The following is a 25,001-nucleotide window of genomic DNA, read 5'->3' as shown; positions in this document are numbered from 1 at the left end:
AAAAAAAAAAAAAAAAACAAAAACAAAAAAACAAAAAAAACCCACGCTTTGCATTTTCAGCACAGCCAGAGCACAGGGTGTGAACAGTGCTCTTGCCCTCCATTGTAAAAGTAATTTTATTTACCTTCTATAATTGTCATCTCAGAGGTCTCCTTCTGAACTCTGGCTAGTTGGTTCAATTCAGCTGTTCTGGCTCAAACACCAACCCCCCACCTGCCCCACCCCCCATGTCCCCACAACTGACTGATTCAATCTGGCTTCTCTCAGCTTCTCACTGAATTGTTCTGCTTGGTCTCAAACTAATTTGGGCAATTTGTTTTAATCTTCTGACTCCTTCTTATACTCTGCCTTGATCTGGCTATGCTGACCTGCACTGCACAAACTGAACAAACGGAAAGGAACTCACAAACGAACTCAACTGTATTCAACTGAGCTATACCCAACCGCACTGAACTGAATTCAACTGAACTACACTCCTAATTCTTCCTGTGTGTAGTTAAATAGCTTCTCTTTCCTGTGCTGTTCTCACGAGAGTTAAGCATATCCTAACTCTGACTCATTCCATCAAATCTTTCTCTGGTTCATCACTTAGTCTGCCCCTCAGTTTGATGTCATTTTCAAACATGGCTCCTTCCTTTTACAAACTAATTTTACCTCCATTGTTTGGGAGTAAAGGTGTGTACTAAGGGTGTGTCTGTATTTCAGCCAGAGTGATTAAAGGTATGTCATTTCTGCCAGATTACACAAACCTAGAAGGTCTTTAGATGTGATCCCTTGTCAGAGTAGTAATCCCAGTAGTAGGGGATTAAAATTCCCTTACACTCCATGTACAGGAATTCCGTTTTCAAAAATCTGCTTGCCCTGCATTGAAGGGTTGTGAATCTGTATTGAAGGGATGTGAGCAGAAGGCCTCTCAGCATGTGGGTCACTCTTGCCTGTGAGAACACGAAAGGGTCTGCAAGTGCAGGTCAAGGGCTCACAGAAACATGGCCCAGTTCCTCTTCTGTCACCTGAACCTTCACAGCCAGCCCTCAACAGAGATCATATGCAGAAACTCCCCGGTAGACAGCTGCAGATCAGCAACTGCTACTGAAGTCTTGTGCTCCTCAGACCTATGGTCTGCTATCAGATGCTACCTGTGTGACAGGAACTGATAATGACATTCTGTCCTCATAGGTGGCAGCAGCTGTGACCTTTGTGGGGAGCAGAGGAAGCTCCCACTGAAGCCCTGCGTAAGTGGATATTGTTTCCATGGGTATGGCCATATCAAGGAGTAATGCCTCAGTCTTGTGGGTGGTAAAGCCTTCCTAGGGAGAGGCTCAGAGGGAAGGCAAAGCCTTCCTCTGGGCTGAGTGTGAATGTTAACAGAATGTGAAAAACAAAAAAAAACAAAAAAAAGCAAAAAAAAAAAAAAAACAAAAAAACTGTCCACCATACCTTTCTTCCGGAGCTTTTTTTATATCTACCCAGATGGTTACTGCTCAAAGACTGCTTCCCTACAGAGACTGCCCCTACTGAGATCAGCTAAACCTGCCTCCTTATCCAGTTGTACATGATAAACCCAATTCCTTGTTTATCTGTATGTAACAACCCCATCTCCGTATATTGCTGTATATAATAAACAGGCCTAGCTTTCTGGGTGCTGCTTCTCCATCTGAGAGCCCAGTCCACCCAACCCCGGCTTTTTTGTGTATCCACGTTTGTCTTTTCTTCATTCCCTTGAAGCTGTGCAGGACACAGCATATGCTGCTTTGAGCAGCTTTGAATCGCTCCTTTTCTTGGATCTGTTGGGGGGAAAAAAGAGGACCCAGGAGGGGTTCAAAACAGATCAAAGAGTCTAGATCCTGGGACTCAGGATGACTTTATCAAATAAGCACATGACCAACTGGGGCTGACCTGAGGCACACTGGCTTGCCTACACTAGACTTCTCATTTTAAGGTAGAGATTGTGGGGGTGGGTTATCAGCATGGTCACAACAGATGTGTTCATTTATTTTCCATCACATAGTCACCTTATATGGTGACTGCAGGAGGGGACAATGTTTTGTACATAGGAGCATTGGCACATGACGGATGTTATGTTCACACGGGGTTGGGGATAGGCGCGAGGGTGGTGATGGTGGGGGAATATGTGAGCAAACGAAAGCAGCACTCGCCTTCCTGGAAACCTTTCAGGGCCCATGCCCCTTCCATCTCACCTGCAGGGCTTTCGCTCAGACACTCTAATCTAAGTAGATCCAGGCTTTGGGGCTGCTTCCACATCCAAACACCTCTGCCCCGAGTTACTGTTCCAGACTCCAAATCTGTTTTACTTCCCTGAAAATGCCTCAGTAAGACTCCATTTTTCTTAGGATAAAGGCCAAGATTCCCAACAAGGTTGAGAAGAACCTGGCCCCAATCGGTCCCTCCCACCCAAGCCAGAATTACAGGTCAGTGTCTCTGTGACCAGCTCTCCTTCCCATCTTCCAACCAGTTGTGTGGCAAACTCCTAACTCAGCCATTGGGTCTCAGTGAAGTCCTCCACTTATGTCGCCTCTTAATCCCTCCCATTACCCTTGCAACGCTCTTTACAACCCCTGCTGGGCTGTCTGTCAGGTGCCCCATTAACTCTGTCCAGCTGTTCTGTGACCTTGGTCATCCGTGCCAGGCCTTTGCCACCAGGAAGCAGCTTGGCAAGTCTTACTAGATAAACATATTTGATCTTGTGCCAGTTTCAAGGCCGTGAATGTGCAATCCTCCATTCTGTGACTTCGCGAATGAGAGAGTAAGCTTGGAAAGGCTAAGCCATTTGCACAGGGCTAAGAGTTTGACTTTCACTCAGCAGCAGTGCAGTCGCTTTACCATAGGTAAATGGCTGCAAACCTGAACCTGACTGCCCTCCACAGTGCAGGGCCCCTTTACCTCAGGAAGAAGGAATGCCCGGGGAGAAAGAATTTGCAGGGGGGTGGCTCAGCAGGAGCAAAGCAGAGTGAAGGAATGTAGGTCAAATTACTGCCCTGCCCAGTCTCTCCATTTGCAGGTACAAGTGAGGCCACAATCTCAAATCATCAGATGGAAAATTCCAGCTTAACAACTATCATTAAAAACCAAGGGTTTCAGTCCTCTGTTTTAGTACATGCTCTGTTCTAATTAAAAAAAAAATCACGCATTCAACTGGTGAACAGCCAACTGGGTACAGAAACCCTGGCAAGGGTCTGCAAGCATCATCCATGTTTGGCAATTGTAAATGGAGATCAGGGCTAAGGTACAGATCAGCTGAATTGCTTGACTGGAATGTAAGAGTCCCCAGCATGGGAGATAAGGAATAGATGATAATAATTACAAAGATAAAGGAAACCAGCTAACGTTACTTATGGCCCAGGCACAAAGGCAGATCAAGCCTGCTACTGATATCCACACTCCACAGATGTAGGAATCAGAGCAAAGAGAGTTAGTTTTTTCTTCTGTTTTGTTTTGTTTTTCAAGATAGAACAGCTAAAGGGATTAGAGGGGACTGGGAAAAGAGAGAGCTTGTCGGTAGAAGGCTCGTCTTGAAAGCATAAGAATCTGAGTTTGGGTTTCCAGTACCCATATGAAAAGGTAAGCAAGGTAGTACACATCTGTAATCCCTACATTAGAGACACAGGATTCTGGGATTTTTCTGGCCAATTGAAGAACCTGACATTAGTCTTGGGCTTCCACATGTACCCCATACAAACACTTAAACACAGACACACACACACACACACACACACACACACACACACACACGCAGACACATAGAGACACACACTCACAGACACACACACAGAGACACACACACAGACAGACAGATAGACACATACACACACACACACACACACACACACACACACACACAGAGTTTGTCTGCTCCCTAGCCTATTTTTTCCAAGTTTCTAGTTTGTATAACACAAATGAATAGTAATCCAAACAAACCATTAGATTGTATTTTCCCAAAAGAATCAATGTAAAATTTAGCAAAATCTGACATCATTTCAATAAAAATCTGTATCTTATCAACATGCTGTTTTCAGTGAGAAACTCTACAGTATTGACATTTTGCTTGATCCTTTCAAAGTAAAAATGGAAAGGAAGAAAGAAAAATGCTTTGCTAGAAGAAACTAAGGACAGGATTTAGGATATAAAGGACTGTAGAAATCCCACATTTAACTGAGTGTATTGGCATGTGTCTTTAATCTTAGCACTAGGGAAGGAGAGTAAGAGGCAGAGGTAGATCTCTGTGATTTTGAGGCCAGCCTGGTCTATAGAGAGAGTTCCAGGACAGATAGGGCTGTAACAAAGAGAAACCCCTCTTGAAAAGAAGTCCATCGCACATTTGAAACTCAGACTTCTAATAAAATCGAGTTTTACAGTGACCCATGGGATACTTTTATTAACATACAAAAAAGGACATGTTCAGGTTCAAGAGCTTGTAATGAATCACCTGTCAATAAGAGGCTGCAGGAATGAATGGAGCCAGAGCCTTGCACCAGCCAAAAGGAGGTTGTGTACCAGTTTAAACTTTCCATCTTGGAAGGAGGCTTGTAAAGGTACTTGATGTTAAAGAGTAGTTGAAACAACAGGATATTCTAAAGTGTGTTTGTAAGACTCTGGCGAGCCTTAGCTTATCGGAGACCCCCAGAGTGAACCACACAGAGCCAGGAATCAATGCAAAAAGCAAGAGGAATTTATTGTTCCAGTGCCATCATCCCAGACCCAAAGGAGAGGTGGCGACCGCTGGCGTCCCGTTCAGTGAGTTTTTATATGGTTTCTAGGGGAAGAATAGAGCATCAGCAACTAGGCACAATATGACTGGCAGAACAGTGCACCCTTTAAACAGATTGGTCTTTAGGGAATGAGGTAGTAGGGGCTTACTCAGCCTCCCCTTCTGGCCTACATGCTCTCTGACCTGTCTCTTTCAGGAAGAAAGGGGTCCAGTGGAATTTTCCAATGGCTCTGAGCTGACCTCTTCATGTTAAGATCCAGGGTGTTCTAAGGGAGCAGCTCTCAACCTGTAGGTAGTGACACCTTATCAGATAGCATACATATTAGACATTTATATTATGATTCATAACAGTAGCAACATTCCAATTATGAAGTAGTAATGAGATAATTTTATGACTGGGGATCATCACCACAATATGCAGAACTATATTAAAGGGTTAAAGTATTAGAAAGGTTGAGAGCCATTGTTCATGGAAAGGTGTAATATTCTATCTTGCAGGGAAGCTTACGTCCAGAAGGAAACAGTTCAGCAGTAGAGGCTGATGAGAGACTTCTACCACATGCTGAGCTGCTTGGAAGAGGTACAAACCAACTCATCTATCTGGAAAGAATGGACACTCTCCAATCCACTGAGCTGACTGCAGGCTGTGCAGTGTGCTCCAGGTTCCCAGCTCTGTGAGCTGTCACCCATGCTGGGGTTGGCTTTGGTGATGCAGCTGTCTCTGAGTCATTTCTACTCCTGGTAAATAGCCCCCTAATCATATTCCTTCAAGTAACTGCAATAACTCATTGGTTCATCAAGTTGCACTTTGGCTAATCATCTGTCCCCTAACTGGGAGTAGACAATAGTTTACAACTTCCCAGGAATAGAGTCATACAACAGAAGAATTGTTAGGAACAATTCTGAAGGGCTTGAGGTTGAAGCAGTAGACATGAATCTCTTTGGCAACAAGGGTCCAAAGACAATAGTCAAAGTCCGTTAGTCATGGAAACACAGACTAATTCAGTAGCTAAGCCCTTCAAGTCCTTGTTCTAGTGCCATGACATCATCTGGAGAAAGACACAGTGCTGTTTGTCCAGAAACTTCTAGTCATTTTCCTCACTGGCATTCAGAATGGAGGGCTTTAATATTTATCTCCCATCCATGATTGTCTGCCTCTCTTAAGAGCACTTACTATTTTGTTTCTCCACAGTCGTTATAGAACTTGTCACCAAAAGAATTGGGAACATTGTACTCTGCTTTAGCATGATGCTTCTCCACTGCAACTTGTGCCCCAAATCAAAACTCTGCATCCCCCTTTTCTCTATCATCACCTAACAAGTATTAGACAGGGAGAGCCTTGCTTGCTCCCATTGTCTACAGGTGTCCTTGCCCAGTAATGCTGTGTTTACATCTTGCTTTACTGCGGAATCTGGGAAATGTGGTTCCTGAGCATGCATCCCCAGTAGGTCTCCCTTAGAAGAAGTTATACTACAAATTTCAACTTTTGTCTTAATTACTCCCCCAAACCCAGACTTCTGTCTGGTTTCTCAGTGTTTCTCAAGATTACTTTCATACCCAGATCATCTATCACCAAGTTCTGATGGTCCTACCTGTTTTATGTGGATTTTGTTTCTGCCTTCCTGCCTTCTACTGCTAATGCCTCTCCTGGCTGAGGAGTCTTCACTGAGTATTGTGGTCTCCTTGTTGGAATAGACTCACTCCTCTACAAGTCCCTTCCACCCAACCCCCACACTTGATGAGTGATAGTTCTGAAAACTCTTATCTGACATGCAGGGAGTCTGCCCAATCCAATCGCCTTAGAACAAGGTTCTAGATGATCTAGCTTTTGCTCAAATCCTTGTTGGAGTTATATTACAGTTCAGCCTTCCTACATTCAAGTTTGCTTCATTTAAAATGTAGATCTCAGGGCTGAAGAGATAATGCAGGTGAAGAACAGTTGCTGTTTTTCCAGAGAAAACAGTGTTCAGTTCCCAACACTTATACCAGAAGGCTCACAACATCCCATAACTTCAGCTCCAAGGGGTCCAAATACCCTCTTTTGGCCTCTGTGAGTACCCCCCTTTTGACAGCCACATGTTCTCCCCCCCCCCCTCTCTCTCTCTCTCTCTCTCTCTCACACACACACACACACACACACACACACACACACACACACAATTTTAAAATCTTTTTCCAAAAATAAAGTACAGATTTCCAGATCTCAGATCCATTATGCCTGAGAAAAGGCTCAGAATATACATACCAAATACAACAAACCCCTACAAAGACAGATTCTCCTCCCCTTACCATTGGCATCTTCAATACATCCTCCTTCATGGCTACTGGGTTGCCAATATAGCTTGTGTATCCTCACTCATAATTTAACATCTGCTATTCCCTCTGCCTGGAAGTCCTTCTTCCACACACCCCTGTCACCAGTGAGGACACCAAGGCAGAGATTAAGTAACGTTCCAAAGACCACATGCTTAATGAGTAGAGAAGATAGGATTAGAAGCCCAGCTCATGCCTACATGAGCCACAACTCCTGAAAACTTATCTCCCCAGTTAGGAAACCAACTACAAAGGAGGAGAAGCTAGTAGAACTGTAGGATCTGAGCTTGGTTCTATCCTCCTCAAAGGTCAGAGCGAGTCTTCAGCAGACAGTCTGGTAGAAGAACAGAGGCAGAACTAGGGTGGGCAGAAGGACTTACAGGGCACGTGTGAGCACAGAGAGGAAGTTTTCGGCTCTTTACTGAGTCCTTGAGATCTCTTAGGTCTTGTCATAGTTTCTCTTCTATAAAACCAAACTCAACATCATTTCTTTTGTGACAGGTGCCCATGCCTTCTTTTAATTAGATTATATTTAGTTGCTAAGGGTGGGTCCCCAACAACTAGGATTTTTAAAAGAGTAATATTTTCTTTTTCCCTAATTCCAATAAGTAGCTGGAGTTGGAAGCTGCTTGTTGAGGCCTTGCCTTTTCTGGCCAGCTTCCTATATCTCTAGGTTGTTCTTTTGCTCTGGACTACTGTTTTATTAAAGTCCTATCTGTTGGCCTCTCATAGAAGGTTTTAATCATTTTTGTGCCACAAAGGGCCTCTTCTGGGGTTTCTATATGCAAATATTAAAAACAAAGGATAACAACAACAACAAAAACAAATCCTAAGAGAGCAAAAACAGGCTGACAAAGAAAACCAGCCACAATGAACTACAGATAGGCTGACCACCAGCAGTCACTCCTCTGCCCCTGCCCTTGAAAGCTTTTGTTATTTTTATGTCTAGGAGGCTAGCGTCCAGTCGATGCTTGGTGGATGGCAGTGGCAAGAGTAAGTTCAATAATAAGCCACATCCACTTCTTGTTGAGAACCATTGGTTTGGTAATGGCAAAGCAACCCCATCCAAGAGAAACCAGAAATGTACCAAAGCTCATGAAAATTCTGATGTTACATAATCTATTTCTAGAACAAACTCTTAAGGCATCTGAAAATTTAAAAACTGGTAGAATCTTTTAAAAAAATGAATGGAATTAAAATTCTGAACACGGTGTCATCACTTCCAGTGTTTACAGAATGTTCTTCTTTTAGAGCCTTCCGATGCTGTAGGGATAGGAAGCAAGGACATGGGTCTGACTCAGAGGATGCTCTCCTCAGATGAGTAGGGGGAATGTTTTCCTGCAGCAGACTGCCCTCTCCAATGTCTAAGGCTAAATCCCCAAACCCCATGATTAGGTCCTTATGATTTCTTGCACAGTGAAGGAAACGTCACAGGTATGGGTAAATTAAATCTTGAGATAAGATTATCCAGGATAAGCTGGATGGTCCTAACATAATTACAAGTGTCTCTATAAGACATTGCTGGTTGTAGGAGTGTTAAAGAAGGATGTAGCAGCTGAAACTGATGTAAGAACAAGGCAGGGTGATGCTCCAAAGTATGTAGACACCTTCTAAAAGCCAGGGAAGGACAGAGAACCTCTAGATCCTGCAGAATGATTGCCTTTGGCCCTAGAAAACCATTTCAGACTTCTGACTTCAGAACTGTGAGATGATAAATGTTCGCAAAAAGAATTGTTTATGGCAATTTTTTACAGCGGTGATTAAGAGATGAACTCATCTGCCATTCTGTAATAAACAACCTAACAGCTAACACACACAAACTATGGGCAAAAAGCCAAGCACATGGTTTTATCCTTTGTCTATCTGCTATGCCAGTATTTTTGACCCTGAGTGCTTGTTAGAACCATCTGAGAAGTAGCAGTGAACAGATATAGGCATAAAGATAAACAGATTCTGACAGATAGTTCACACCACATACATATGAATACCGGGGCCCAAATGAATCTGAACCTGTGGTGGGGTGCATTATACCTTGGACCAGAACATGGTAAAGCCATTCTAGTGTCATGATACATAGGAATGGCTGAAGAACCCTGCCTCACACTGACAAAGCTAAGATAGGTTGTAGCCCTTTATAGCAAAGGTAAATTCATGTAGTATTCATTTTTGTAAAGTTGCATGTATGTGTGCACTATTTCAGCTAGGCTGGCTAGCTGGCTGGTGAGCTCCTGGGATCTGCCTATCTCTGACTCTCCCAAGGCTGGGGTTACAGAAACACACACCCATCTTCCTAAATGGGTGCTGGGGATTTGAGCTCAAGACTCATGCTTGCACAGCACTTACCTACTAAACCATCTTGTCAGCCCCTTGTATACTATTTGTAAACAGCTTAACTAATTAGTGCACCAAGAAGGTGACAGACGTATATTGAAAAGGAGTAACTAGTTTAACTATGGCTATGAAGTTTCTGCGTGATTATAACCGGAATCCACATTCTTACTTAAAGTTCAAATCAGTGCTATGGTCCTAATAGACCATGTCCATCCAGCCACATACTACATCTTTATTCTGATGAACAAATCAACATGTATGCCAATACGAAGCCCCAGGCCCTGAGACATGGTTAACTCCAGTCCCCTTGGCTCCTTTCTCAAGATGAGCAACAGGATGGAACAAATCCTAAGCTACCAATTTAAAACATATATTGCCTTCCACAGAAATGATAAGAACCAATAAACAACTAAAATCTCAGCTGAGTGACTGAAAGGCAAAAATCACAGCGAATGAAAATTCTACTAGGTTGAATAGTGAGCAAAATATCTGGACCAAAATCAAAATAAGGACACATTACTTTTGATGGAGCAGTGACATTGGTCCACATTGATGATGGCTCCACCCCCCTCAGTTCTTTAGCAACCCTGCATAGTCTAGTGTTTGCCCTCACAGCATCCAGGGTACCACAGGATAAGTAAGGAGCATAGTGGGCAACTGCTGAAACTCAAGGTCAAAGACTGTAACATGGCCAAAGCCACGCTCCATGGGGTCCCTTCGCCTCCTCGTCTCTGAGGTACAGCCTGACATCTGACAGCCCCACAATAAAGGCTGATTGAGTAGAGTTGGATACAGTACAGGGAAAACACCATCAAGACCAACTCCATCATTCCATCATCTCTAGAAATGAACAAAGGAACTGCAGCAAAAGGAGATGCCCATGGAATTCGGATCTTTTGAGGGAAAATCAGTCACACACACACACACACACACACACACATGGCAAAGGAAGGAAGGATACACAGAGACAGAAGTAGTTATTTTAAGGATGTGGTGTCAAAATATTTCAGGTATCCCATTGTCCGAGAAACTCACAATTGCACAGCACTCTAGTCTCTGGCATTTAAGTTTTTGTTTCCATCATCATCATTATTATAAACAAGTAGAAAACAATTGATACGATTAACTGAGACAGCCTAACAGCTTCGGTCCTCTGATCCTCCCATCACTAGTACCAACCTCACAAGAGGCAAAACCTGTAGACAGATGAATGAATACGGTCATGATAAGGCCTGACACAGGAAGAAGGGAACCGAAGCACAGGGCTTCTGCTCTCTGATGCTGACACTGTCAGCGGGATGTTCCCTACGCAACACTGTCACTTGGTTCCCTGTGGAACCCTCCAATCTAAGACATAGGGACAGGCTGTGTCTCGTGAGAGGACAGACATGGGGAGATTTGGCTCTAGGAACGGGAAGCTGGGGAACATCTCTCTGGACACCTCAGGAGTGTCAGGCTAGGAGAATATTGCTGATTTTGGCTTTACCTGTCCCTCCTTGCCGGAGGCCTGAATCACATGACATAGCTCCAAGGTAGTTCTGGTCACATCTCATTCGCCTTGATTGCTCTGGTCCTGGCAGTTGCAGCTGACAGTCTCTCACAACTAGTGTCTCTGGGTTAGCCCAAGGTCTCAGTTTTGCTCTTTCAGCCTTGTATAAAACAAGTCTTTGTATTGAAATTTGTAAAATGACTTCTTTTGCTGCCAAGGCTTGGGTGGACACAATGGCCCTTAAAGCTGACCATGAGAGCTACATCACCCTCACTCCATGTCACTGAGCCTGTGTCAATCTACCTCTCAGAACCCTGAGGTCCCTAACTTGTTCATGTCACCTAGAGACAGCTCCAAGGTCAAATGTCCCTACATTCTAATGTTATTAATACACTAATCTGTACAAAAAATCAAAGATAGAGACTTTTAGTTAAGTTGAAGTGTGAGGGGCCGGCAGTGGCACACGCCTTTAATCCCAGCATTTGGGAGGCAGAGGCAGGCGGATTTCTGAGTTCAAGGCCAGCCTGTTCTACAGAGTGAGTTCCAGGACAGCCAGGGTTATACAGAGAAACCCTGTCTCGAAAAAACAAAACAAAACAAAACAAAAAAACAAAACAAAACAAAATAAAACCCCAAAAAACAAAAAAAAACCTAAGTACAGCCCTGTACATCTATAAATCCCAACCTTCACCTCTGAGGAGGTGGACACATGAGGGTGCTTAGAGCTTGCTGGCTAGCCAATTCAGCTGCTCACAAGTTGCAGGCTTAGCAAGAGACCCTGACGCAAAAACTGAGGAAATTGACTAAGACAGTTAACACTGGCCTCTGACCTCAACATGCACATGCCCACATGTATACATGCATGCACATGAACATACACAGGCCCACATGTACACATGCATTACAAAATGTAAAAAAAAAAAAAAAAAGTAATATTTTAATGATTCACTAAAGCATTTCTAATCTTTGCACTTTGAGCTCCAAGGCGGAGTGGAGTTTTCAGAGTGGAGAGGAACATTGTTTCACAATGGTAAGGCCTGAAGTGTGTATTCTCTAGGCATGGAGAGTGGAATCCTCCCTCCCAGCACTAGGCATGTGTGGGGCCCTAAAGAAGAAACCTACCTTCCCTCTGATCACAAAATCAGATTCGGAGCCAGGAGGCTAAAGTGCAGATTCTAGATTATAGAGACCCAGCAGTCCTCAAACTATGGCCCCTGGACCAGCAGCATCAGCAGCACCTGGGGCTCACCAGAAACTCGAGTTCCCGGACCCAGTCTTCCACAGGCTATCAGTGTTTCAATACGTGTTCCAGGGGATTCTTAATGCCTGCTTAAGCTCCAGAGGTATTCAATGAAATGATATTATTTGGATGCAGGTGCAGTAACAGAGGGGGTGGGGAGGAGGGAGGAAGCGATGAGTAATTAATTATGGGCCAAACTTTACTAGGCCAAAGGGCCCCACTGTTCAGTCAAATGCTAGGCAGGATATCCCTATGAAGGTATCTTTTAGATGTGGCTGACAGTTAAATCAGTTGACTTCCAATACAGAACATTCTTTTCCATATGGTAGGCCAATCTCATCATTTCAACTGGAAAGGAGACAACATGAGTCCCAGAAAAAGAAACTGCCTCTCTCAACTTCGGACTTCAAATTATAACATCAACTCTTGCTGCTGGCCTGGACTTAGCAGCCTTCACAGTTTTCTAAATCAAGGCCTTAAAATCCACCTTCTCCTCTCTTCCTCTCTTTCTCTTTACACACACACACACACACACACACACACACACACACACACACACTCACACACACACACACACACACACAGACATACACTCATATAGACACACAGACAGACAGGCACACACATATAGTTTGTTTCTACTTCTTTGGAGACATGATTAATATGGGGTTTGGGAGGAAGCAACACTGATTTAAAGTAATCTGTGCTAAGAGTAGGAATTTATTCTCTTCTTTTTGTTTTTTTTTTCCCCAGTACCATATGTTCAACAATTAGTAAACTCCCATATATTTTTGGTAAACTCACTAAGAAAGTGCAATGGATAGTTTGGCCTAAGGGGAGCCTCCTGGAGGAGAACCAACCCTGAAGACACCTCTACTCAATTTCTGTGGACAACAAACCTCTCCTCAGGAATCTTCCAGACTGTATACAGAAGGCAACAGGAAGTCGCATCCAGGAATGTGTTGAGTGTGCCTGTGCTTAATTTCGTACAAGTGGAAGAACACTTAGCATCCAGCAGGCCCCTCTTAAGCTCTGTTCCCAGCCGCGGCCCTGCTGTTTTAAGTGTGTGGACGTGGTGGCTGCGGTGTCTTGTCGCTTCTGCTAGGCTTTATTTCCAGAAAGAGCTTTCAGGGTAGACTCTTATCAGTGTATTGCTGCTCTTCTGGAATAGTGAAATCGAAAATTCAGCCTTAAAATGTCGTATATTTTAGTACCTTCCACTATACATAATAGAATGCATGGGGTTTCCTAACAAGAGAACCGAATTTATGACTTCTACATTGCAAGTTTCCAGGGGGCGGAAGCTATAAAAACAAAAAGCAAAGTTGTCTCCAGGCTTTGAAGATTGTTTTCAACACACTGAAAGTCATCTTGATGAGGTTATTATGTGTCTTCTAGGATGGTAATTTTATCTATAATAAACGATTAGAATGGGATAAAAGCATACCTTGGTTAATTTTCTTCATCCCTCCTACTTAAGCCTAAATCGAGTTTCTCTGAAGCCATGCCAGGTTCTCAGTGTTAGCTGACCGTGTTCAGGCTCAAAGGAGGAAGATGGAGGCAGCTGGTGTGAGGGAGGACTAGAGGCTGCACATATGCCACCAAGACACTACTAGTCTTTGGGCTCAATCTCTGAGAACCTTGTTCAAGTTCAAACATGTCCTATTATTTTGTTGAGTTTGTTTTTTAGACACATGCGAGCACACACACACACACACACACACACACACACACACACATCAATCTATTTTTCACAAATATTTCTGGTTTTCTGAAGGACGAGATCATTCCAAAGAGTGGGTGGCACATGTGACTGGCCTCGCCTTGGGGCCTCATGTCTGTTAGCTCCTCAGCCCAAGAGCACATACACTTTCTGGTTTCTCTGAGACTCATTTCTGTGCTTCTGACTGAGGGTGAGCTGTACCACACTCATGGATGCTCTGCTGCCTCTCATGTGACTTTCTCTGTTTTTAAAAAAGATTTATTTATTATTATATGTAAGTACACTGTTGTAGTCTTCAGACACATCAGAAGAGGGCATCAGATCTCATTACTATATAGTTACTGGGATTTGAACTCAGGCCCTTCGGAAGAGGAGCCAGTGCTCTTGACTGTCTTGTCCCTCATGTGACTTTCACTCTCACTAAGTATATGCCTCACTATGCTTCGAAGGAGAATGGAATCATCACTATTTAAAGAAAAATAAGTTTCTGAATAGACTAATACTACTACTAATAATAACAATGCTAATGCTAATAATAATAATAATGCTAATAATACCTCTAGTATACATTATTTTTAAACCCCTCAAATATGTACCAGTCCATCTTGGCTAAATTGAATCATTTGAGAAATACAATTTTAAAAAAAATGGTGGTGCTGGAAATCAAACCCACAATCTGGTATATGCTAAGCAACACTCCATCACATCCTCAGACATTGATTTTTGAAGACGAGCTCTCCCCCACCCCCACCCGCAACTCAGGATGGCTTCATGCCCTTGATCTTCCTGCCTCTGCCTCCCAAGTGCTGATTTTTCAGCAGTGTGCACCACACCTAGCTAAGAAATACGATGCTTTCATAAAACATCTGTTAAGTTCAGGGGACCTTGATGGTGGTGACACTAATGCTCAAGACAGCAGTCACCACACCAGTGGCCCAGGCAGCTCAGAGGAGGAAATGTCTAGAGAGTTTGCTGGAATAAGATGCCAACGTTTTAGAGGACTATACTTGCTGAGAAGGAGGCCTGTACTTAAAGCATTCTAAGGGATAAACAGCTTCACAACATGCAGGGATAACTGTTGAGTTAGTCTTCGAGGTGTTTATTACAGGGTATAATGAAGAGCCCTGCGATAGAGCGGGGGAGAGAGCTGTGTCTGTAAACTAACTGGTGTGCAAGCACAAGGAATGGATTTTGATCTCTAACACCCATGGGAAAGCGATCTTGGAGCCTGCTGACCGGCCAGTTTAATAGAATAGGCAGCCAGCAATATCTCAAAAAAATACCCTAGAGGTTGACCCTTGGTCTTCACATGATCTCTCTCTCTCTCTCTCTCTCTCTCTCTCTCTCTCTCTCTCTCTCTCTCTCTCTCTCTCTCTCTCTCTCTCTCTCTCTCTCTCTCCCTCTCTCTCTCTCTCTCTCTCACACACACACACACACCCAAACATACACATATACATATATTCACCCAAATATATGTACACAGTTAGTTAAGAAAAAGCATTGCAATAAAAAATGATCAGATCTTATAATAAAACTTATTCATTACTAGGGGAAAATACTGAAGAAAAACTTAGTTTCTATAATTTTATTATAATCTCAAAAAAAGAAAGAAATTTTAAAAACTAATTTCCTTTAGAAAACCAAGCTAAACATGGTATTTTCCCCCATGGGGGGGGGGTGAACTTATATACCACAGTGGCAAGAAAGAAAGCAGGCAGTGACCAGGACATAGAAAGATGTATTAAAACTTCCCTATCAGATATTCACGGCCCAGAAGTAAATCTGATGGTTTTAGTCAGTTTGTTTCATATACACCAAACAATCAGAGTCTTTGAAAGGAAGAGCTGTCCCAGTGTCGGAGAGCTCCTTTGTTCACCGGGCACCCTGGATGTTCTGTGAAAACTCACAAACAGCCTCTTTATTATTCAAATTGATTAGGAAAATATATTTTCTTCTGACAGAATTGGGTTGCTTTTTAAGGAATTACTTGTTTCAAATGACACCCTTCTACTGGAGCAGTTGAGTTTGACACCTCATGCATAACTCAGGACTTGCCCACATCCCAAGGAAAAAGGCTGGCCCTGCGGGGATGCTTCTGTATTTACATTCAGTCTCACACATCAGCATTTACCAGGGTGAGGCTGCTGGCTGTCAAATGCTGGCTCTTAGTCAATATTTAATCACTGTGCAGTTATGCAGGGAGAGAGAAGCATACCGTGTGCCCCAATAACATGGCTTTAATATGGAAAAACACTCTCATTTGTCTATGGAAGCATGGCTAGGCCTTTTAGAGAAGCAAACCAACCGAGGGTCAGTACAATGCTGCCCCGCAGACAATGGCCTGCTGCAGCATTTTAAGCAATAACTGGTAGGTGTGTAAGATGAGTCATACTTAATATGACTTCTTAGAAAGTATTACAGAACGTGGGGGTTCGCTCCAAAACATTTCACTTTTTAAAATGGATGGATGGAGAGAGAGGGTTGTAAACTCCCCGACGATCCTTACTCAGGTTCTTAGCTCTCAGCCTGGCTGGCTCAGTCACTAGGTTACGCAGCAGGCGGCCATATTAAGGCCAAAGGTGAGATTGCTTGTCACCTTTACTTGCGGTCAAAGTTCACTGTTCTTTCTCTCCCCTTTCTGTATGTGTGGTCTTGTGTCAGTTGTCTTCCTCCATATTTCAGGAACTGAGGCAGGGTCTCTCACTGAGCTCACTCCTGAAGTACTCCAGGAATCCCGCTCTCTACTTCCCAGCATAGCAGGCTGTAGGCAGGCCACCACACCCTCCCAACTTTCTGCTTGGATTCAAGGAACTTAAACCTGGGTCATCATGCATGCATGGCAAACACTCTACCAACAACCTGTCCAAACTTCAGCTTCTCAGCCTGATGTCTTGCTCTTGACTGATTTTTAAACCATTTTCTCCAGTCAAACACTATGCTATGAAGCCACTGACTTTTCCACGCATTTGACCAGCTAACTAAAAGAGCACGAGCCACTGGTTAAAGGAAACCATAATGAAAACAATTGGGAGATGCGGACTATCTGGAGAGTCCTTAGCCAACCTTTCCTGTTTCCTGTGCTATCAAGCTGCTCCACTCTTCAGATATCATCGCAGTAGGAGAGGTTTTTACCAAGTTAGGGAGATCTCACAGGCTCTGTGTAACGGCAGCTACAGCTCACAGAGCCGAGATGGAAGGGACACTGCAGGGAAGGTTAAAGGCAGAGAGGGCACCAGAATGATAATCCTGAAAATGCCTTGATCCCAAGGCGCGGCTGCTCTCTCTCCTTCATTCCTTCCACTAACCAATGGCCAGCCGAATGAACAGGTGTGAACCTGCTCAACTAGATGACACGTGGAGGGAAAGACATTCACTTCAAACTTGCAAAGCAGATTTGACATTCAACAGCTTTCCGTTGCAGGTGGGGGGACGGAGTCATCTTCTCTTCTTCCTCCGCTTGCTACGATTCACTGCTCACGCTCTGACAGAGTAATTACCCTTCACTCCAAACCAAAACTCCAAAATCCAATCATTGCGAATCCGATGGCTGGGCTGGGGAAGGGAGGGCCTGGCTTGCTTCTCCAGCAACACACTGTGTGTTCTAGAAGGGATCCGTGGGAAGAGCTCACACAGCGAGTGTTCTAACCTAGGGCAATTGTTAACATCTCTACCACACATCTCACTGCTCTAACTGACATGCTAGGTAAGTCAGCAATAACACACAAGGGAAACTGCCAGGCTCTCTGTGTTAGCATGGTCCCATCTCACCATCTCCAGACCTGCAGAAACCCCCACAAATATGCCCACCCCCTTTAGCCAAAATACTCAGGAAGTTCCTGAGGCCTTAGAATTAAACATTAACTCACTACTAAATTCAAACAACCACTTTCCACTCCCTGAGACTCTCTACTCCACACCACGGCTACCTAAGCACAAAGAAACAACACTTCAAGATCTGTGGTTATTAAAAAGGAGAAAAAGAGGCGCTGTGTGCTTGGAAGACAAAATCTCATGTCGCCTCTGACTCGCCCTGTGACCAAGGGTAAGCTCAGGCCCCTGATCTTCCTGCCTCTGCCTTGCCAGTGCCGGAATTATAGGAATGTGCCATTGTGCTCGGGCTGGGTGGTGCTGCTGTGTACTTCCTGTGTGCACAGAAGCATTCTACCACCTTGGTAAGGCTTGCTTCTACAGATGGAGCAATTGCTGAATGTAGTTTCAGGATGCCTGGGAGGAGGAGACTAAACTCTACAGGTGTCACCCACCCTACAAGCAGCAAGGGTTCCCAGATAGGCCCCATCATCTCCATGCTGCCTGTAGCATCTAGCACATTCTGCATACAAAAGGGTTTGCCGGACTTGCTCAGGACCAGGTCACAGGAGTGCTGGGCTTCAGCCATTTTGACTCATCTCTGTATCATCTCATTTTCTTCAAGCCAACACACAATGTGAGTTTTTGACACCTAAGGACTAATTGTTTACTACAAATAAGCACAGAGACAGAGATTTGGAGACTTTAAAGAAATGCATGACATACATACACTCTCATTTAAACAAAATTTTAGCTGATTAGATTTCCATAAATGAAAAATGCTTAATAGAAGAAAAACAGGCCTAAGAAAGTATCAAGAGATTGCAGGATAGCAGATGTAGCTGTGCTGCGGGTAAAGAAAAGCAAGATACATAAGAGGCACACGCCTGTTTTCTCAGCATTTGGGAGGCTGAGGCAGGAGGATATTGGAATCCAGACTACCTGGAGCAACACTGTGAAACCCTGGGAAACAAAACAAGAAACCAGGTGCAGGCAGTCCAGCATTGTCTGCTATAGGTCTAAGTGGCTGACTTCCAAATATTTGCTGTAGCTGATGTATCTGAAAGTGTATGTGGCTTTTGTAGACAAGGGCTGGTCCCATCTCTGTGGGTCCAGGGCTGCTTGCCTGGGAATAGACAGTAGCGGTGTCCACCCGCCCCAGTGTAATGAAAAGTTAGCCACAAGAAATGAAAAGTTGTGAGCTGAGTCGCTGGCCATACAAGGAATTCCCTAAGCACTGCTACTGTTCTACTTTGCTTTCTGTTGCTGCAATAAACATTAGGATCAAACATGACTGTGCGAGGAAGGGGTTTATTTCACCTCAAAGGTTGCAATCCACCATCATAAGAAGCCACAACAGAAGCACACTGCTTACTGGCCTGCTCTCAGGCCCAAGTTCCGCAACCTTTCATTTTGTTTGCTTGTTTCTTTTTTCTCCATAGGGTTTCTCTATATAGCCCTGGCTGCCCTGGAATTTTCACTGTAAGTCAGGCTGGCATCAAACTCTAGGAGACCTGAGACTTCTGCCTCCCTGCCTCCTGAGTGCTGGGATTAAAGATGTGTACCATCATGACCACCACCTGGCTCTGCTTCTTTTCTTATACAGCCCACCTAACTGGGGATGGTGCTGCCCACAGTGGGCTGGACCTGCTTACATCTGTTAGTAAACAAGATAATGTCCTGTGGGCCAGTCTGATTGAAGTAGTTCTTCAGTTTAGGATCCTTCTTTCAAAAGTTTCAAGTTGACAGTCAAGATTAGTTACCACAGCCACTTTTGTCACAAATTAAACACACAGTGGGATACGGTTGCTCTTTCAAAATTTTTGCTAGCATTTAGATTTTTAGAAGGAAGGGTGTCAAAGGATAGACAGACCTATGACACACACACACACACACATGCACGCACACACACACACACACACACACACACACACTCACACAGTCTGTCCTCAGAAAGGATGACAAATGACTCCTTAGTGAGACTAACTGTCTCCCCACTCCCCATGGCATCAGTCACCACACTGTCTGGCCTGCACTGTCTGGCCGTCTGTGCTATGGCCCGGAAACTCCACAAGCCTAAGAAGGTCCAGGATGGCTCAGTTCCAAGTCAGCTTCTGCTGCTCTCTGTCCCCCACACCTAACACACCACCCCCATTCCACTTGCCTTCACAGAGTGGACACAGTTATGAAGAAAAGATAACGAATGGCACCTATTAAGGATATGCACGGCGGACACCACTTGGTGAACTAACTACCTTCCTGCTTTTCTGACAAGCGGCACAGAAACAACTTTAAAACACAACTCTCAACTCAAAGCAGCGTGAGCACATTTATGCCTTCAAAACCCAGAGACTTGCACCTTAGAACATGAGAAGACACAGTCCACAAAAGAAGTAATGGTGGCAGAGCAGTTTTTTAATGAAGATTGACAATGAGATCTATAGCACAGTATTATAGGCTGACACCTCTGGGCAGGCTAATGACCTCTTCCTTATGGTAAGTTTCATCTGCATCATGGCCTGAGATCACAGAGGTCAATGGTGCCTACAATGCACCAAACTCTGCTGCCATTTCTGAACGATGCTACAGATACCATGAACACAGTAGGCTGAGTCCCCATGTGCCTGTCACTCCTATCCTTTCCAAGTCACTGAGGCTACCTTCCTTCCATCTAGTCACCCCATAAATGGCATGATGGGACGGACACAAGGGCAGGACAGGAGGGTAAGGCTGTATGGACCAGATGCCCCGGGCAGATGAGTCCCGTGGCTCTGTAGGCATTCGTGGATTGTGTCCAGCTTATGACAACTTGTTTATTTCTGTCACTTTGTCTGATTACTTCTCTGCCTGCAGCCTGAAAGGCATTGAGCCAATGGGCTTGAAGGCTGATCAAAGCTTCAAAATTCCATGATTTGGTTAAAAATGTCTATCTAAGTGATAACAGGCCTACAACTGGCCCAATCTGAGTTTGAGTTTTATGTCAAATGATTGTCTGCTGTTACCACTTAGGGTTCCCGTCTTGTAAACAATGAAGCCAGCAGCGCTGACGGTAAGGCACAGAATGAACATGAGCAGGAGCTGAGGGAGGGGAAGAAGCCACAGCCACATTTCCTACAGGACACCGGTTAGCTCTAACAGCTCAGAGGACCTCACAGCCAGCACGCTGAACCTATAGTCCAAGGCAGGCTGCCCTTCCACCCACGCAGAGCTGGCAGAGGAAAAGCTGAGACGGAGACTCCCAGAGCATGAGTCAGCCACTTGTAATCACTCACTAACCAAAAGCACACAGCACACAAAGGAAAGAGGTCAGTTCCCTAACGGAAACTGCAGAGCTTTAGGAAGGTAACGCATGTCACATGTTGGCCTTCACACCCACAAGCATCCTCTGCAGGAGGGTACGCTGAAGATTACAGCGTGGGCTGCCAGGGTGCCTTCTGCCCAGGGGAGAGTGGCTAGTGAATTGGCAGGAACACGTGAACTGAAGCAGTCACTCAAAACATTTTGGTTTGGGAAACATTTTTTGCTGAAAGAAATGTTTGGTTAGTGCTATCATAATCTACAATACATCAAACATGTAATTAGGAAAAGAATTTTAACAAGCCTCAGGGAAGAATTCACCATCCTGTCAGGCAAAGACGAGAAAACAAGCGAGTAAACAGGAAACCGATTTTTATGAGACTACACTGAGTCACTTGAGCAAGCCTCTACTGGTGACACACTATGCCCAGTACCCATTCAGGAGTCAGTTTTTAAAACTCTGATCATCTGGTCAGTCAACAAATGTTGAATATCCCAATTTGCTGATTTCTCTTCCTCTTTCCATGTCTGCAAGAGTCTCAACCCTCTTTCTATGCCATTTCCAATCTGAGAAATCTCCCGGACATGTTCCTTATAACTAATCCAGTCCTCTAAGCCACAGGCCACTTCTACCTGTCTGTTAAAAATGTCAATCCCCTCCTCCGCCAGGCTTTACCCAGCACAATCACAAAAGTCCACCCAACTTAGCTTTGAAGGTCTGTGTGATGAACAGAGTTATGAGCCAAAAAGCAGCAACAGCTTGTGGCTGTCCACAGCCCATTGAGAGGGATAAGGACACCAACACCCTCACACAACTGTCACCCAAAATTTGTTCTGTCTGAAAGAAATTCAGGGGCAATGATGCAGCAAATATCAAAGGAATGGCCAATCAATAACCACCCCAAATTGAAACCTATCCCATGGGTAAGCACCAATCCCTGATATTATTAATGATACTCTGTTGTGCTTGCAGACTGGAGTCTAGCATAATTGTCCTCTGAGAGGCTCGGCCTAGCATCTGACTGAGAGAGATGCAGATGCCCATAGTCAAATTATTGGACGGAGATGGGTGACTTTCATGAAAGAGTTGGAGGAAGGATTGAAGGCCTTGAAGGGGATGGGAACCCCACAGGAGGACCAGCATAATCAAGTAACTTGGACTTCTAGGAACTCTCAGAGACTGAGGCACCAACCAAAGAACAGGCACGTATGTAGCACATGTGCAGCTCAGTCTCCACATGGGTCCCCCAACAACTGGAGCAGAGGCTCTCCCTACAGTTGTAGCCTGTCTGTGGTATGTGTTCCTCAACAGGGCTGTCCTGTCTGGCCTCAGTGAGAGAGGATCCTCACTGATGTCTACCCTGGCAGAGACTCGATCGCGTCAGGGTGGGAGGATACCTAGGGGCCCCACCTTCTCAGAGGAGAAGGGCGATGGGGGAAAGGTCTCTGTGAGGAGGAGACTGGGAAATGGAGGAGCATTTGATGTAAAGAAATAAATTAATTAAAAAGAAAAGAAAAACAGAAAAGACTGTGGGTAAGCATGCAGACTGCCTCTCTCAGGAACTCTTTCTGACACCCCTCACTCTGGGCACAGGGCTTAGAGGGTTCACCACGTGTTCTGCTCGAGTTTCTCTGAGTTTCTCTGACTGCCTTTCTTCCTTATCTTTCCTTCTTATGCGCTTTGTTTGGTTTTGGAGACAAGGGCTGCAGAGTTGCCCTGGTTTCTCTCTATGCTCTGGGATCAGGATATCCTTCCACCTCAGCCTCCAAGCTTTCATCTGAGCCCTGGCTTTGCCTTCCTTCCTGCCCCCTTTCTTCTCCACAGAAGCAGCTGCAGGGCATCTTGCCAGAGGAGCTTAGGCAAAACAAATGGCTGGAAGGAGGGCCAGGAGCTCCATCTTCACAATGCATCAACAAAGCACACACCATCCAATGGCCTAACTTTTACTTACATAAAGACTTTGCGGGCAATGCAGGCCATGTTGTTTATTAATTTTACCTTACAGTTTTATCATAACTTTAATTTTTTAAAAGTCACTACACAGCCAAATAAAATCTATAATTTAGGTGTCATTGCTCATTTCTTGGTTATGACAGATGTTCAACAGTTACTTAAGAGGTAGCATCAGGAGCAGCCACTGAGGAATGCTCAGAACTATCTGTACAATCTTTGCAACTTTTCATAAACCTATAAATTATTCCACAGTGAGTTTTAAGAGAAAGCTGATATTAATGATTCCTTTTTTTTTTAAAGAAAGTAAATGAATAACTCAAACTTGTCTAATTTGCCATCTGTTTTGACTCTGTACTTAAAGCCGGAAGTTCTAATAAGGAAAATAAATTTAAATGGTTATCTTTTCAACAACTCCTTCTCCATATTATGAAGAAAATCAGCAAGAAATAAAATCTCAATAGCACTCGATGTTGAAGTTTCCCTAGAACCTGAGTGTCAGGAAAGTTTGGTTAAGATTGGTGGTTAAGGACTGTAATTTTGTCAAAATTAATAAACAGTAGAGGGTTGGGGACATAGCTCCATTAGAAGGGTACTTGTTCAGCAAGCACAGAGTCCTGTGCATATATAAACTAGGCATGGAGGCACATTTTTGTAATGAGCACTCTGGAAGTTGAGGCAGGAGGATCCAAAATTTAAGGTCATCCTTGGCTGCATAGCAAGATCAAGGAAGAAAGAAAGCGTGGAGGAAGGAGGAAAGATGGGGTACCAGGGGGACAAACTATGACCTAAATATTCGACCTTATTAAGAGGATGAAACAGGAGAATCCCAAGCTGTTGAAGGCCTTCCTGTGCAACTGAGTTCAAAGCCAGTCTGAACAACTCCCTGAGACTCTGGGTCAAAATGAATAGTGAGAGCTAGGGGCAGAACTCGGTGGCAAAGAACTAGGCTTGAAGTGTAACCTTCAGTGGGTTAAACTCCAAAATCAGCCCTCATCACCCCTTGGAATTAAAGGGAGTCAGATGGCTTTCCAACAGATCTAAGAACCTGAGACTACAATTGTTCATTCCACAATGTGTGTTTACATTTAAGATAATCTGTTCCGAAAGAACTCTTATCTTTTCACTGGCCATAACAATGAAAACTGAACCCTGACACATCTCCCTGAATCTAACAGCAAATCACTTTTGGAACGACTCTGAAGAGGAAAAGGAAACGGACTGCTAACAAGTGGGGTGGCCCTGAAAATTAAATGAAACAGTGAGATGTGTCATATTTCCTATTGTTTTTCCTCTGACTATTATCACTTCTAACCATTGTGACCCCCAAAAAGAGAGAAGGAAAGGAAACACCCCTTCGTTAAGTCAGAACTTCCCACATGGGTTCTCTCTGAAATCCCTATTGCTAGAAGTGCGGTATACCTCTCTGTAAACTGATCCTTATCCCAAATCAACCCGCTTCAGGTAAGGCATGTCACTTGCTCGGGCCTCAGTTCTCATCTGGAGCTTTGGGAGGTTGAGGTGTGGATGGAAAAACTGGCAGGCCGAAGTCATATTCTGACCCGCAGAACAGAGATGTGTACTTATGGTTCCTTGACAGCATCTGATAGTCAAGGCATTTATTTAATTAATTACATGGAGGGTCACATGTGTGACAGTGTGTGTGTGTGTATGGAAGTTAAGGGACAACTTACAAGAATCATTTGTTCTCTTTTTGCCAGATGGGTTCTGTGAATCCAAGCAGGTGGTCGGACTTGGCCATAGACACCCTTATCCCTGGAGTCTGCTCACTGCCCCTGAGAAGATATTGCTTACACAAATCTGGGTTTGGCTTCTCCAGATGTTTCAGAATCCCGAGACGACATTGTGATGTGTCATCACGTAGCTAGACAGGATGATCACTTTCCCTAATAACTCTGGGATGCGTCCTGAGGCTTATGGTGGGTCTGCTCACCTGAGGGTGGCTTCCATGGGATCCTTGTCTGGAAGCATTAGAGAGAATGACTCACTCTTGCTCTGGAGTGTGATTATTCCCAAAAGACACGAATCATTGCAGCTGAAAGCACAATGAAGCCTGTGTATGTGTGTGTGTGTGTGTGTGTGTGTGTGTGTGTGTGTGTGTGT

General features: G+C 44.3%; 1 protein-coding gene and 1 long non-coding RNA gene across 5 annotated transcripts in view; one reads left to right on the top strand and one right to left on the bottom strand.

The window, feature by feature from the left end:
* Positions 1 to 25,001, bottom strand: part of LOC116092976 (IQCJ-SCHIP1 readthrough transcript protein) — a 764,408-nt gene that overhangs the window by 86,824 nt on the left and 652,583 nt on the right. The gene's annotated exons all lie outside the window — the stretch shown is intronic.
* On the top strand, positions 12,043 to 13,541 carry LOC116092981. The gene is made up of 2 exons (XR_004119582.1): positions 12,043 to 12,202; positions 12,853 to 13,541. It is a non-coding gene; the product is annotated as an uncharacterized LOC116092981 (long non-coding RNA).

Source organism: Mastomys coucha, unplaced genomic scaffold (assembly GCF_008632895.1).
Source record: "Mastomys coucha isolate ucsf_1 unplaced genomic scaffold, UCSF_Mcou_1 pScaffold16, whole genome shotgun sequence".
NCBI classification, from domain to species: domain Eukaryota; kingdom Metazoa; phylum Chordata; class Mammalia; order Rodentia; family Muridae; genus Mastomys; species Mastomys coucha.
This window is presented reverse-complemented; position numbering and strand designations above follow the sequence as displayed.